A 15,836-nucleotide genomic window follows, 5' to 3' on the forward strand; every position below is an offset into this window, starting at 1 on the left:
CACAAGTGGGAAACATTCTTGACAACTGCTAATCTTCCCAGGAGTGGACAAAAACACTGCCCAAGGTCAGCCTGCAAAACTGCAAAAAACCCAAGAGCTCCATCTCAGACTCTACAGGTATGTTAAATGCTAAAGTTCATGAGAGTACACAGATGAGCCCAAAGTGAAGCGAAACGTTTGGCAAAAACCAAACAGCCTATCAGCTCAAACACCTCAACCCAACTGTCGGCACGATGGGGAACAACTGATGATTTGGGCATGTTTTGTACTCATGGGACCCGAAGACCTTCCAGTCACCGAACTCCTCTGTATACCAAAGAATTCACTTGCGTCTTAGCATTTCCTGGTTAGATTTCAGTGAAATCTCTTAAAGAATGGCCTCAGTCATGTTCAGACTCTCAGTCTGACTGAAATGCTGTAGGCAGGAGGTAGAGCAGGTCACCTACTGATCGGAAGGTTAGTGGTTCGATTCCTTGCTCCTCCTCTAGTCGGCATGGGCAAGACGGGCAAGATACTAATCCCAAGTTGCTCTCCGATGCATCCATCGGAGTATGAATGTGTCTGAATGTAGTTAGGAAGCACTAAGCATAGAAGAAAGTGCTTGGATGAATGGGTGTGATTGGGTGAATGTCGTACGTTGTTTAGAGTGCTTTGAGTACTCCGGGAGAGTAGGAAAGCCTTATCTAAGAATCAGTCCATTTATGAGAGCCGTGCATGAGCTACAAAAAACAAATAATTCAAGTTGTTGCTACTAAAGTTGTTACTGATCTACTGAATGAAGATGTGTTTTTTTTTTCAAAGGACTGTATGTAACGTAAAATTACTTAATTATTAAATTTAGATAAGCTGTATTTAATTTTCAATCATTTATGGTTTTTAGATAACCATTGAAGCAATTTTTAGCTAACCTATTAAAATCATTTATCTTTAACTGACAGTTTACTAATTCTAATTACATGATTCATCCATTACTTTTAGCTATTTCAACAATTTTATCAAATCCCATTTTCCCATCTTCTCTTATTCCTTTATTTTCTCATACATGTGACTGGAAGTCATTATTTCACATGATACATGATACGCTGTTAAATTGTTTTCTTTCCAAACTCTTTGTTCTCACAACATTTTCTTATAAAACTCAACATTAGGAATTTGGACAAATCTCATATTAAAAAAAAACATTGCCCAACTACTGTGTGTTTGTATGTGTGAATGCCACACTTACACTTTCGTACTAACGCAATTCTGCCTGTGTCCCTTTACCAACACCCCCCCCCCCCCCCCCCCCCCCCCTCATGCCTAAGGCAAAGACGGGGACTTACCGAATACCACACTCATCCACGCACGCATAAACACAGACACATGAATATCGCCGGGCGAGTACTGAGGAGAGGGGAGCCGTCATTTGTCAACAAGGAACTTTGGCAGCTCACAGTTGCCATGGGAACTGTCTGTTGCCGAGGACTGGTTTTGCATCACAAGGTCCTCAAATTGGCTCCAAAGCCTCGGAGGTCCCACCCCTCCTCCACCCGGCTCACCTCCATCTCTCAGAGCTTCAAACATATTGTCAGGTTTTTCTTTTCTCCTCCGGTTTCTTTTTTCTTCTTGCTTTGCCGTCTGCTGCATTTCAATCCCCAGTCAAGTTTTCTAATTAGCAAGGACAGCGATAGATAGATAGATAGATAGATAGATAGATAGATAGATAGATAGATAGATAGATAGATAGATAGATTCTTACACATCAGGGATCCCTTTAAACCAACAATCACAATACACAGTTTAAAATAACAAGGACTACAGCAGTGATTTGCCCTCTGCAAGTGCTTACAGATTGTTATGCCTGAATTTTCATCCATGTCACCGCAGCTCAAGCCCAACAAGTCGATCCCCGTAGGATCAATTTGATTCAGCTTACATAACATCCACAGTTCTCTGGCTGTTGTTGATGTTTCTGGGTCTCTCCCTCCAGCATAATGCGCCTGCATTTCAGGGCTCAAAGAAGCTGTTGGTGTTTGATAAACACTTGTAATGTGTAGGATTGTCCTCAATCCTGGACTGTGAAGCACGTCCCCTTCACCACCCCAGTGGATATTTCACGGTGCCAAGACAAAGTTTGTAAGACGGAAGATGAAAGAATGGTTTTATTGGGTAGGAAACCTGACTTTGGAGATGGCTGGTCTCAGCTAACCACGTTTTTCTCAGTGTTGTTCTGAATGGGGCAAACAAAGCTGATGCATGATAACACAGACTGGTGACAAAAGCTGTGCAGTGACACTGATTGGCTCATGAGGATACTTGAGATCTAATTAGCCTGTTTGAGTAGACTAGAGACTGTTTTGTTGCTTCGTAAATGATCATGCTTATTTGTTTAGATCTGGTTTAAAGAAAAGAAGAAACAAAACACTGGACAATAAATTTTTATTTTCACATTACAAGCTTGCTGAGCTCCTCAAAAGGTCCTCGGTGACTAATGTTGAACTTTCAAAAACTGCAGTTCCTCTAATGACCACTTGGGGCTGGCTTCAGAAGCAAGTCAATCCACGTATTGTCCCATGTTAAAAGCCATTAACATTATATATAATTGGATGCAAGGCCTAATTACTCTTTATCATGATTGATTGATTGATTGAATCTTTATTTTGAACATGTTGAAAAAGTATAAAAAAAATAGAATTAAAAGAGACAAATGAACAAAGCAAACAAAAGGAAAACGAGCAACCACAACTCCAAATAACGTCCATGTTCAAAAAGGAGCAGGAAGAAGCATAAGCTTATTTAATCCCACCCCTTTTCCACTATCTAGTATCAATAGACTACAGAAATACCTCCTTGCAATTACATTATATGTTATGTGTAATTTTTTTTTTTTTTTTTTAAATATATACACATATATGTTTCTATCTATCCATACATACGTATATACACACATACGCACATATACACATTTTCAATAACCCCATTAACACCTCAAGGATACACAGCCTACAATTATATATATATATATATATATATAAAAAAAACACCCAGCACGCCCCTGCGGGCGGTTTATCCTTCAAGCTCGGGTCCTCTACCAGAGGCCTGGGAGCTTGAGGGTCCTGCGCAGTATCTTAGCTGTTCCCAGGACTGCGCTCTTCTGGACAGAGATCTCCGATGTTGTTCCCGGGATCTGCTGGAGCCACTCGCCTAGCTTGGGAGTCACCGCACCTAGTGCTCCGATTACCACGGGGACCACCGTTACCTTCAACCTCCACATCCTCTCGAGCTCTTCTCTGAGCCCTTGGTATTTCTCCAGCTTCTCGTGTTCCTTCTTCCTGATATTGCTGTCATTCGGAACCGCTACATCGATCACTACGGCCGTCTTCTTCTGTTTATCTACCACCACTATGTCCGGTTGGTTAGCCACCACCATTTTGTCCGTCTGTATCTGGAAGTCCCACAGGATCTTAGCTCGGTCATTCTCCACCACCCTTGGGGGCATCTCCCATTTTGACCTCGGGACTTCCAGGTTATACTCGGCACAGATGTTCCTGTACACTATGCCGGCCACTTGGTTATGGCGTTCCATGTATGCCTTGCCTGCTAGCATCTTGCACCCTGCTGTTATGTGCTGGATTGTCTCTGGGGCATCTTTACACAGCCTGCACCTGGGGTCTTGCCTGGTGTGATAGACCCCAGCCTCTATGGATCTTGTGCTCAGAGCTTGTTCTTGTGCTGCCATGATTAGTGCCTCTGTGCTGTCTTTCAGTCCAGCTTTGTCCAGCCACTGGTAGGATTTCTGGATATCAGCCACCCCCTCTATCTGCCGGTGGTACATACCGTGCAGGGGCCTGTCCTTCCATGATGGTTCCTCGTCTCCCTCCTCTTTCTTGGGTTTCTGCTGCCTGAGGTATTCACTGAGCACTCGGTCAGTTGGGGCCATCTTCCCAATGTATTCTTGGATGTTCGTTGTCTCATCCTGGACTGTGGTGCTGACACTCACCAGTCCCCGGCCCCCTTCCTTCCGCTTAGCGTACAGCCTCAGGGTGCTGGACTTGGGGTGAAACCCTCCATGCATGGTAAGGAGCTTTCTTGTCTTTATGTCAGTGGCTTCTATCTCCTCCTTTGGCCAGCCTATTACCCCAGCAGGGTACCTGATCACGGGCAGGGCATAGGTGTTGATGGCCCGGATCTTGTTCTTACCATTCAGCTGACTCCTCAGGACTTGCCTGACCCTCTGCAGGTACTTGGTGGTTGCAGCTTTTCTAGCGGCCTCTTCATGGTTCCCATTCGCCTGCGGGATCCCCAGGTACTTGTAACTGTCCTCTATGTCTGCAATGTTGCCTTCTGGTAGTTCAATCCCCTCAGTTCTGACTACCTTCCCTCTCTTTGTTACCATCCGACTACACTTCTCCAGTCCGAACGACATTCCAATGTCATTGCTGTATAGCCTGGTAGTGTGGATCAGTGAATCGATGTCTCGTTCACTCTTGGCATACAGCTTGATGTCATCCATGTACAGGAGGTGGCTGACAACTGCTCCGTTCCGTAGTCGGTATCCGTAGCCAGTCTTGTTAATGATCTCACTGAGTGTATGTAGTACTGAGGCAGGTTATTGGTCGGTAGTTGGAGGGGACCGGTCCCTTCTTGGGGTCCTTGGGGATCAGGACCGTCCGACCTTCGGTTAGCCATTCCGGGTGTCTCTCGTTAACTAGCAGCTGGTTCATTTGTGCTGCTAGACGCTCGTGGAGTGCAGTCAGCTTCTTTAGCCAGTAGGCGTGAACCATGTCGGGCCCTGGTGCTGTCCAACTCTTCATACTGGAGACCCTTTCTTGGATATCTGCCACTGTGATGGTTACTGGATCCTGTTCGGGGAGGTTGCTGTGGTCTGCCCTCAGATCCACTAGCCACTGAGCATTGCCGTTATGGGTTGCGTCCTTCTCCCATATGCTCTTCCAGTATTGCTCGGTCTCCAGCCTTGGTGGTGCTGTTCTCTTATTGTTCCCTTGCCACTGAGAGTACACCTTTGCTGGTTCTGTGGAGAACAGCTGGTTTATTCTCCTGCCTTCTATCTCTCTGGTGTACCTTCTCAAGCGGCTGGCCAAGGCTGTGAGTCTTTGCTTGGCAGTTTCCAAGGCCTCAGGTATGGACAGCTTGCTGTATTTCTTATGCACCTTCTTTGTCGCACCTTTCTGCAACTCCGTTAGTTGGCTAACCTCCCTCCGTGCTACTTTGATCTTGCCCTCTAGCCTCCTTCTCCATGGAGGGTACTGCCCCTTGTGGCTGTTCAACTTGTAGCCAAGCATCTCACTGATCACTGCTGCCGTATTGTAGATCAGCTTGTTAGTGTCGGTAATCGTGGTTGTAGGTATCGTCCGTAGTGCTGCATTAACATCATCTAGCAGACCTTCTGAGGGTACTTCACGTAATCTTGGTAACCGGCTACGGGGGATCCAGGTTTCAAGCTTGGCCATGATCCTATCTTTCAGGTCAGTTCCTCTCGCACTTAACGATCCTTCTCCTATCGCACTTGGGGCTATGTACCCAATCTCGGGTGGGGGTGATGATATCGCCCCCCTGACCTGGCGTCCTGACTCCTCCTTGCCGTAGCATTTGTGTTGTACCTTGTCAATCTCTAGCTGTGAGAGCAGTCCCTTCTTTCGAATGTTGGAACACTGAGCTACTAGTTGTTTCGCCGTCATTGTGGATGTTGGGTATCGAAGAATCCATAGGTCCCTCAGCCTATTCATGTAGCCCCTTCCGCCAGGGTTACTTGCGTAGTAGCATTCCAACAACGCCCTGTTTTCGTCTCTTGCCCACCGATGCCTTCTTGTTCCAGTAGCCCACTTTTCGTCAGGGTGCCCTGGTTCCTCAACACCTGACGCGGACCTTGTTGATCCGGGCGACGTCCGAGCCGGCATGCCTTCATATTTATCTGTCTCGCTCATGTCTGCGGTAGGCTTGCTTAGCATAGGGGGTCTAGCCTTAGGACCCTTACTGGATACAGACGCCCCAGGCAGGAATCGAACTTGCGATCCTCTGTTCCAAAGGCGTGTAGTCTAACCACTACGCTATCCAGTTGCTTATATATATATATATATATATACCCATACCAACAAACCCGTGCATGCGCACACACATGAAAATATTAGACAAGAACACCCTATCAAATCTCTACCTTTTCCCTGTACCCTGTAAAAACCATATCCTTAAACCGCTTTTTAAACTGCGCCATGCTTGGACATTGCTTCATATCTTTACTTAGTCTGTTCCACAGCTTCACTCCACACACAGAGATGCAAAAACTTTTTAATGTTGTACGGATACGAGGATGTTTTAAATTTAATTCCCCCCTCAAATTGTATCCCCGTTCCCTTTTAGAAAACATTTTTAAATGATGATGCGGTAACACAAACATTTCCCTTGTGAGATCAATAAAGTATCCAACTATCTATGGTCTTTTTATGTGATGTGTAGCTGTCTTGTGGACATAAGAGCTGCCCATTCGGTTTTCCAGTAGGGACTCTGCGCTCTAAGATCTTTGACTAATTTTATATTTGACCCAAGATAACATCATTTTCAATATTACACAGAAACACCTTGCTTTCCAACTACAAGGAGCATTGCAGTGGCCGAAACGGAAACTAAAAGATTCCCAAACAGCCCACAAACTAACTTTGTCATTTATTAGATTTATTAGAGTCCCCTTGTGTTTTTGCCCCCTTGTTTAAGTCCCCCTCGCTCTTCATGTGTTTCAGTAACGTCTTTGTCTCCTATCTCCTCCTCTTGTTTACATGTTTCTGTCCTTGTGTTTCATTCGGTCTCCCATGTTTGTCCACTCAGGTTCTCCTTGTGTCTCTGTCCCAAGTCCCTCTCTGTCTTTATGTGCAAATGTCCCTTTTCTGTTCCCATGTTCCCCTCATGTTTATTCTTTATCTCCTGCCTATTATGTTTATCCATGTTCCCATGTTCCCTCGCTCCCTCTCTCTCTCACAGCAAGCTTGCGAGTCCCAGGTTATGTCTCTCCATGTTTACTGTTTTATTTTGAAGGCCTTGTGCTCCATGTTCAGTGTGTTTAGTGTTGCTTCCCCTGTGGCCTCACGCTCATTTGTATCAGCTGTTTCCCCATGTGTTTCCACTTCCCCTGATCACCTCCACTTGCTCCAAGCCAGTGTGCAAAAATGGAGCTCTTTCTGCTTGAAATGTATTTTTATGAAGTGGATGAAATTACAAAACTGGTGAGCGGTCCTGGTGTTGAGGAAAGACCGTGCTGGTGTGGCCAAAAAACACCTTTAACTGTAAACCTGCCAGCTGAAAGGTGCAAAGACATGACTGGAGACGCGACAATTATCCTCAACAGGAAATAGATGTCAGTTTGACATTTGTGAAGTTGGAGATTTGTGGTCAAAGTACACAGTGCAACTGGTCAGATCAGGATGTTGAGGGAAGGAATGAAACACAGCAGCTGTATCCATCCAAATTAAGGTAAGGTTTTCTCTTTTTCATGGGCCAGTTGGCAGTTTAATTCATGAGTGGGTATGGATTCACAAGTCTGATTCAGACTGGTTCCAGATCTGTCCAAACTGGTTCCTTCAACTTGACTGTATAAGCAACAGCAGTATACTAAACACTGCAGAGTATTTCCACACACATTTCAATCTTCCCTTGTCACACAACACAAGAGAGCGAAAAGGAGCACAAATATACGACTCTAAATAAAAGTTAATGTGGCTAATGTCACCAAATAAAGGAATTAACAGGAGTTTCCACTTGGCTGCGTAAAGGGAATGAATTGTTAAAGTGGATGATGCCAGTGTGTCTTTTGTTTGCTGAATATGCTGCTTTCAGTGACAGAACACAATTGTCATTTAAGGTCTTGCATATTAAACGTGACATTAATTACATTAACGATAGTTCATTAGTAACCTTTGCAATGCTTCAGCATTCAGACTCTGGCATTTAATTTCTTCTCTCGTTGGTCTTTAATCGCTGTTAAGTGTTGCTCTGATAGTGCAGCAGGGGATTGAGAGTCAGCCGCTCTCGTAATGTGAAGCAATATAAGCTTCCAGCATCCAGCTGCGAGTTTGAGGAGTAGCAAAATGAAGGGAGGAGGGCAGTGTGAAAGGCCACACCCTGTCTGAAGACTGATACCTTTGGCAGTAATTCAAGTTTCCTTGTTGAGGCCCTGAATCGCTCTTCTTGTTTCAGCATGTAGCAGCAATGAGGTCTGACGGACCTGAGAGGAAGAATGAGGTTAAATGTTGGAGGAGGGGAAAGATTGCCCGAGAGCATCCACAACATGTCCTCCTTTAACCTTGTTCTATATATGTTCTGCCGCATTCCCCGTTTTTTCCACCACGCTAACTGTACAACCCCTGAGATCAGCTGTTAAGCTACACATCTCTCCACCCCGGCCCACCGTCCTATTTCCTCAGGTCATGTCCTTTACTGTTCTGCACCACGGCTGCTTTGAACTGTCTGGAAAATATATATAGAATCATGAAGGGCGAGGATGGGGCGACAGAAATATTATGTAGTGGGGCCGCTAGCTTTGATGTAACCTTTTAATCTTGCTTGTACCAGCCATTTTCACTCTTTACGTCTGAATTTCAAATGCCAACCTTTTTTTCTTTTTTTCTCTCGCTCCTCTTCTTGGCTGCATTTGTCACATGGAGAAAGGCAGGTCATCTGTGCTTGATTAATGCCATTCTATTGGTCTCTGGACTTGTTGTCTTTGACCCCAAGCACGATTTTACTGGCACTGTGTTTTGAAAGTGCATGTGAGGGGTGCAACTGAGCTGAAAGAAGTTAGCGGGTCATTTGAGCGCACAAACTGGTCAGTGGTCAAATTCAAATTGGTATTAAACACTTCCCTTTACCACCAGTCATTGTCACATGATTGTCAAGGGCCACAGCACAGCGGAAGATGCCTACAGCTGCAGGGAAGTTTACTGGCCGTTGCACTACCATGAGTGCCCACTAGGACAACTATTTCCATGGTAACCTTCTGTTTCAGTAACTATCAAATGGAAAACTGAAGCCATCAACTGATTATTTGTTGAACTTGACTTAAAGTGTCTGTCTTGTTAAAAAAACAAACAAAAACAACAACAACATTCTCACTGGGGTTTAAAGAGTGTTGTATGTGAGACAGGGATCCAAGCGATGGTGCCAGAAATTCATGCGCAAAACATGAAACACCTCTGAAAGCCTCGCTCGAACATCTTGAACTGCTCAGTTTTATTTACAGTTGATATATCCATAAAAAGTCTTTTTCACATGCGATCAGAAAATTTCACAGAGGTTCATCACTGTCACCACTCACTGTATCCATACACGTGTAAATAAAGACTTAGAGCTTTCCCTGTGCCAGCATTCATCAAGGCAAAAACATGACTCAGACTGCCCTCTGAGTCATTTCTACAGCTCTTCTTAACCTCAAATACCCCGAAACTCCAGACTCTAATTGGCACTCGAACTAAATTCTTATTAGTTGGTTTCTTTGTCTCCTGTGTTTCTGTGGTTTAGTTCAGAATTATGGTTCCCAGTGTAACCAATTAAAGTGCAGAAAAACAAGAGAGAGTGCATAGAGATGGGTCAAAAGTACATTGCTGAACTATAAAGCATATCATTACAGTGAGCGTGCAGTGATTCTTGGGTGGGCACTCACAATACTGATGCGCGAAATGGTTTTCACAGCAAGTTACAACAGCTATTCTTACCTCGCATTTAATTTCCAGTTATACCCAAGCCATCTTTTAAACTAACACAGGCACAATTATCACTTTCATTCTTAGCGAGCGATACGTAAACCAGTGCCTGTGCACCCATTTAGAAAAAGGAAAAGCAAACAGCATTTTAAAAGTTTTTTTAAAAAAAGGACCAATTTATCAATGGTTTTCTGAAATGCAGCAGCTAAACTGATACACAGAGTAGGGAGCGTTGTTAACAACACCCTCTGCAAATTTAGTGCAAATGGAGTTTGGTTAAATTTCCTGTCGCGCTTTGAATTTCCAATACAAGGGACTCGTCTCGCAATGCCATCGGGACTCGGAGTATGTTCCCTCAGTCGTTGCCAACTCAACGAGTCGGCAAAAACTGATCAGATTTATGAAAAAAGTAGAAAGTTTGAACTGCAACGTAAAACTAGTGCTAGCAGAAAGACTGTCATGTCAAGCTAAACATTTACCAAGTTTAGCTTCAGCACTGCACAGACAACAATGCTTTGCGAATGGGTGAAAGACAAATAATGCTAGAGCTATTTAATTATTCTGCTCACTAACAAGCTAGGTAAGTGTCACATCACAGTCAATAATAAGATAGCTATGGCATTTTAATAATACAGCAAAGAATAATACAGCATTTATAAAGCAATTAATAATAAAGCAATTGACTTGCTTTAAACAATCTAATATTTTAGCTAAGGATAGCATCACCATCCTTTTAGGGGTGGCAAGAATGATATATTGTGGTATCTCTACTATTTTCACAAAAAGGTATGTACAGTTTTATGCAGTGACTCAAACTGTTAATGGTTAACTTAAGCTTAAATTCTTGGTGTTGTGGTGGTTATTTCAGCTAGACTATGATTCTTGTGGATGTGTGATGGTTTCTAGTGTTTGTGTGGCCAAGAAAGGTGTAAAGGCTTAGCTATTAACAGGCCACCGTGACTGAGACTCATGTAGCAATTAATGACTCACAGTCAGTGTTCCTGTCTGGGGCTGTTTTCCAAATGTTAATAAAACCCGTGTTCCTGTAGCTGTGACAATGTGTCAAAAATGCAAAATTTAAATCCCTCACAGTGACAATTCCTGAGTTAATTTATTACAAAGTTATTGCAAAACTAAATAAAACTAAACAGATAATAAGACTTTGACAGAGTCTACATGCAGCTTAGAAGCCCCCAACTGGAAAACATGAAGCTGTTAAGTAACATGTTAGCATTCCCTTTGTAAGCTCAAACCATCACTATGTGGACAGTCTCACTGAGCTTGCATGGCTGAGTCTTAGATCCTTCATTATCCCCTGGACAGGAACTGTTAAATAGACTGCCATTGATATACAGCTTTTGTTCTCAATTTGAGCAGTAAAACCAACTTTTGCGCACAAATATTTCAACATGCAGACTAGGCGAGCCAGAGATCAAAACATGCACTTGTGGACATGGAAAGTATAATGGAGGCCTTAGTCCTATCAATTAACTAGGCTACAGTAGTTATATTGAAATCCATTGTTGGGCTTTGGTATTGTCAGTTTCATTTTTCTCAGGCAAACATCAGTATTTCCCAGTTTTTCCCTAAATTCTCTAAAAATTTCATTCAAATCCTCGACCACTAAAAGGTTTAACAGTCCTGTAGGCACACATGAATTGTTATATTTTAATAGAAAACTCTGAGATAAGCGCATGAGCATTAATTGACTTCATGCAGGGTTAACTTCTCCCACTCCATATTGTTTAAAGGCTCATATGCAGATGTTACTTTAATTCTTCTTTAACATTTAAACCGCATGGAAACTTCAAGCATCTCCAGGAGTAAAGTGTGTGTGTGCGAGTGTGAGTGTGTTCTGTACACCACTGGGAAAACTCACCAGGTGGCTTGAGTTAGGAGAATGGCTGTAGTTTCAGTGGTGTGTAGAAATGTATACGCCCCCCCCCCCCCCCCCCCCCCCCCCCCGTCTAAGTCAAACCCTTCGCCGCTCTCTTTGGGGCCCTCAAAGCCTCCAAACAATAGACGTAGTGTACTCGAGACTGTCACTGAAATGACCACTGCGAGAGCTTGCCTGTGTTAGCCTGCTTTGTCCCCATGTTAAAGTGACATCTGTATGTTCATTTCCATGTGCATTCTGGTTCGTTTGACAGTGTGTGTACACACTTTTTGCCATTTCTCAGTGAATTAAAGAGGCATTCTTTGAGCAGTGGGCGGCCCAGAGGAAGCACAGGGGCTTTCAGATGGTGTGGCAAGGTCGCTGTTTAACTTGGACAGCCTGGCTGTTATTTCTGTCTAACCTGTGGCAAGCTGGCAACACTCTCTGAAAGGAACCTGGAGGACTACCGGGAGGAAAACTAAGTGTGTAGTGTATGAATGGGAAGTGGCAAGATACAGACAGAAAGAGACGGAGACCTCACACACCAGAAAGTTAAACTAGAGTTTAACCAAAGGGGGAAAAAAAACAAACCGAATCAACGAGGCCCAGCGAGTCATAGCTGTTATGACTGTGTGTAACATGTTAATGTTAATGTGTTTCTACGGGAGTACCAGTGTGCCTATGAACATAAAAGGGCTGCGTGCATGTGTGTAAGTATTAATGATGGTGGTACAGCTTCACAGTAAGGCCACAGCAGTGTTTACTGAGCTATAAGTGGACACACAAGCTACAGTAGGGAGATTTGACTGCTGCACACACAAACACATGAGCGAATAGCCAAACAGAGTGTGTCTTCCACAGAAAAATATAATCTAACCAGCCAACATGTTAACATCAATTATACCTTGACTAACTATATACAAAGTGTCAAAGTCCAGAGGCTGTTATGAATAAAGTCAAGCCTGATTTCATGGAAAAACATGAAATGGTACTGAAAATACAATGTTTATGTTCATGAACAAGTTTACAAATTATCCTCTCACCTTTTTTTGTTAAAGACAAATTTTAATCCAAATCACCATCTTGGGCTCACTCTAACCATGTATCGTTGTTGTCTCAACATAGCTGGGAATTAATTAGAACACCAATACAAAAGAAAATGTATCAGTTCAATGTGGACTGTGTGTGGTCTCTTGTGTGGACACGATGAGTTACACCAAATATAGTCTTACACGATTAATCCTGGAAAACTTTAAATGGCTGTCAAACAAATCTGTTTAAAGAAAATTTAAAGAAGGCAAACAAAGACATGCAAATGCCTTTTTTATGGTTATACAATCAGTATCTCATGGTTCATATAAGAGGATCTAACTGAACCACAGCAACACAACACTGCTGTTAAAATTTCCCAGCCTTGATAAATATACAATATTATTACACATGACCAGATTTAAGCACTGTGACAGACTGGTGACCTGCCTCTCGTCCTATAGCAGCTACGATAGGCTATAGCCCCCCTGGCAACTCTGAATTGGATAAATGGAAGAGAACGGATAGATGGATGGATCAGGTTTAAATGCACATTTGTGGTGGTTTTCTTTTATATTTATATATTTAAAAAAAAAAACACCCAGCACGCCCCTGCGGGCGGTTTATCCTTCAAGCTCGGGTCCTCTACCAGAAGCCTGGGAGCTTGAGGGTCCTGCGCAGTATCTTAGCTGTTCCCAGGACTGCGCTCTTCTGGACAGAGATCTCCGATGTTATTCCCGGGATCTGCTGGAGCCACTCGCCTAGCTTGGGAGTCACCGCACCTAGTGCTCCGATTACCACGGGGACCACCATTACCTTCACCCTCCACATCCTCTCGAGCTCTTCTCTGAGCCCTTGGTATTTCTCCAGCTTCTTATATATATATATATATATATATATATATATATATATATTAAGAGAACAAACAGAAAGGGGACTCTGCACACAAATTAAGTTAGGAAAGTGTTTGAAGATGCTGGTTACAGCTTCTTCTACCAAATTCTTATTGCATTTGACCGGAGCTAGTACCCAGAGTCCTGTGGTTCATGTTTAATTGGGTGGATGCAAAAAAAACAAAGCTAAAGATAGATTTTAAAAAAAATCTATATTTGATTTGGTTGGATGTTCATGTCTTCCTATAGTTTTTTCTTTGTCTTTGTTTTGAAGCGTTTGGCAGAATCTGAGCAGAATGCACTGGTATAGATCTGCCGTCATCCCGCTTCTGCTGTCAGCAGTGAAATTACCAATAAATACCAGTTTTCAAGTTCCAGTGGCACCCATGCATCTCAGCCATAACAGAAGCGCCACCATGTTTGTCTTTGCATCATAAGCTGTGCCTCTTTTCTCCATCTTTATTCTTTCCATCGTCACTCCACTGTTTTCTTTTTGGATTTTTTTTTTCCTCTGCTCTGCAGCCTGCAGCCTCTGTTTTCTTGGCTTACCGGGGATTTGTATTTTGTGGTGAACCCTCTGAGGTTCTGATCATAAAATCTTCTCCTCATTGTTGACAACATTTACCTCCAATCTGGAGAGCATTCTGGACTTGCTGTGCAGTCATGAAAATAGTTTTTCTTCACAAGGCAAATGATTTTCTCTACATCAACAACACTTTTTCTCATTTTTCTGTGTGCGCATGCACTGACAAACTGACAGCCTTTGATATCACTCCTCACTTGCATGCTCTTTACTCCACGAACTGACAGCACGTGGCAGAAAATGCGTTCACTGACAGAAAACACCAGCTCAGTCTAAGCAGAAAAGGTGTGAGCTCGACCAAATGGCTCAAGGCCAGAAACAGTACAAACTTATTTGATAGCTTTGTAAATTTAACTACTGCAGGAGGGAGGAGGGCATACATCTTTGCCTTTTGACTCCATTTTACTAAAAGAAGCAGACTGACTGCAGTAAAATAATTAGTGGTGTTTCTTTGTAATGAAAGTAGACTTATGAAATGAGTAATAGCTGATTTTTCTCATCGTCTGAGCTTCGTTCAAGATTGGCCATCATTTTTATAGGTTATTATTTAGCAACAAAGTATTCAGTTACATTTGAACTTTTTTTTTTTAGTCTGGGTACTCTGTGATATTAATCAACACATATCAGTAAAGTATAGAGTGGTGAATAAAAAATGAAATCTTAAGCTCTGAAAACTGCAGTTCCCCTAATAGCCACTTGGGGCATGCTCCATCAAACATGTTTACTGCCTGCTACAAAACAGTTTTGCTCAGTATTCAAGAGTCTATATGGGGGGATTTTATTTATAACTCATCCATCTAAATTTTAGTAAGGTTTAAATTTATAATTGATATGTGGATGTTGACATGCTTCATTTGATGGAATTGGATTTCTAGATGATGTTTTGTTTCCTCCAATATTCTCTAACGATATTAAAATTAGGGCAGCACGGTGGCACGGTGGTTAGCACTGTTGCCGCACAGCAAGAAGGTCCTGAGTTCAATTCCAACATCAGGCCGGGGTCTTTCTGTGTGGAGTTTGCATGTTCTCCCCGTGCTTGCGTGGGTTCTCTCCGGGTACTCCGGCTTCCTCCCACCGTCCAAAGACATGCAGCTTGTGGGGATAGGTTAATTGGATAATCCAAATTGTCACTAGGTGTGAATGTGCGAATGAACGTGAGTGCGAATGGTTGTCTGTCCCTGTGTGTTGGCCCTGCGACAGACTGGCGACCTGTCCAGGGTGTACCCCGCCTCTCGCCCTATGACAGCTGGGATAGGCTCCAGCGCCCCCCGCGACCCTGAAAAGGACAAGCGGAAGCGAATGGATGGATGGATATTAAAATTATACAACCAGTCGTGTTTTTTCCCTGGCAAGTTAACCATGATTCATGGCAGTTTTTGAAAATCAGTTTCAAAGAAGGCGCTGCACCAACAACCTCATAGTCGTTGCTTTGTTTATCTGCAAATGCATGTGAACTAACATGCCGAGCGGTTGTTCAACTTAAATAATTCCAAAGCAAATTGGAATGGAGAAGGCTAACCTTCAGAGTAAAAGTTGAGCTTCACCACAGTCATACCAACATGATTCTTTCATAAAACACAACATTTTGCTTTGAAAGCAAAACTTCTCCATGTATAGTTTGTGTTGCATTTTTCACAACTTCACTACAGCTCAGAGTAGCTGGACTACAATCAACCTCCTGCTACCAGTCAGGGAATACTAATATTTCCATTCACAACTGATACTTCCCAGATGACTGTAAATTGGTCTGTAGGCTTGTGTGACTGGAG

This window comes from Diplotaxodon limnothrissa, linkage group LG19 (genome assembly GCF_057381915.1).
Source record: "Diplotaxodon limnothrissa isolate DT_005_m linkage group LG19, D_limnothrissa_male_GT1.1, whole genome shotgun sequence".
In the NCBI taxonomy this organism is placed as follows: domain Eukaryota; kingdom Metazoa; phylum Chordata; class Actinopteri; order Cichliformes; family Cichlidae; genus Diplotaxodon; species Diplotaxodon limnothrissa.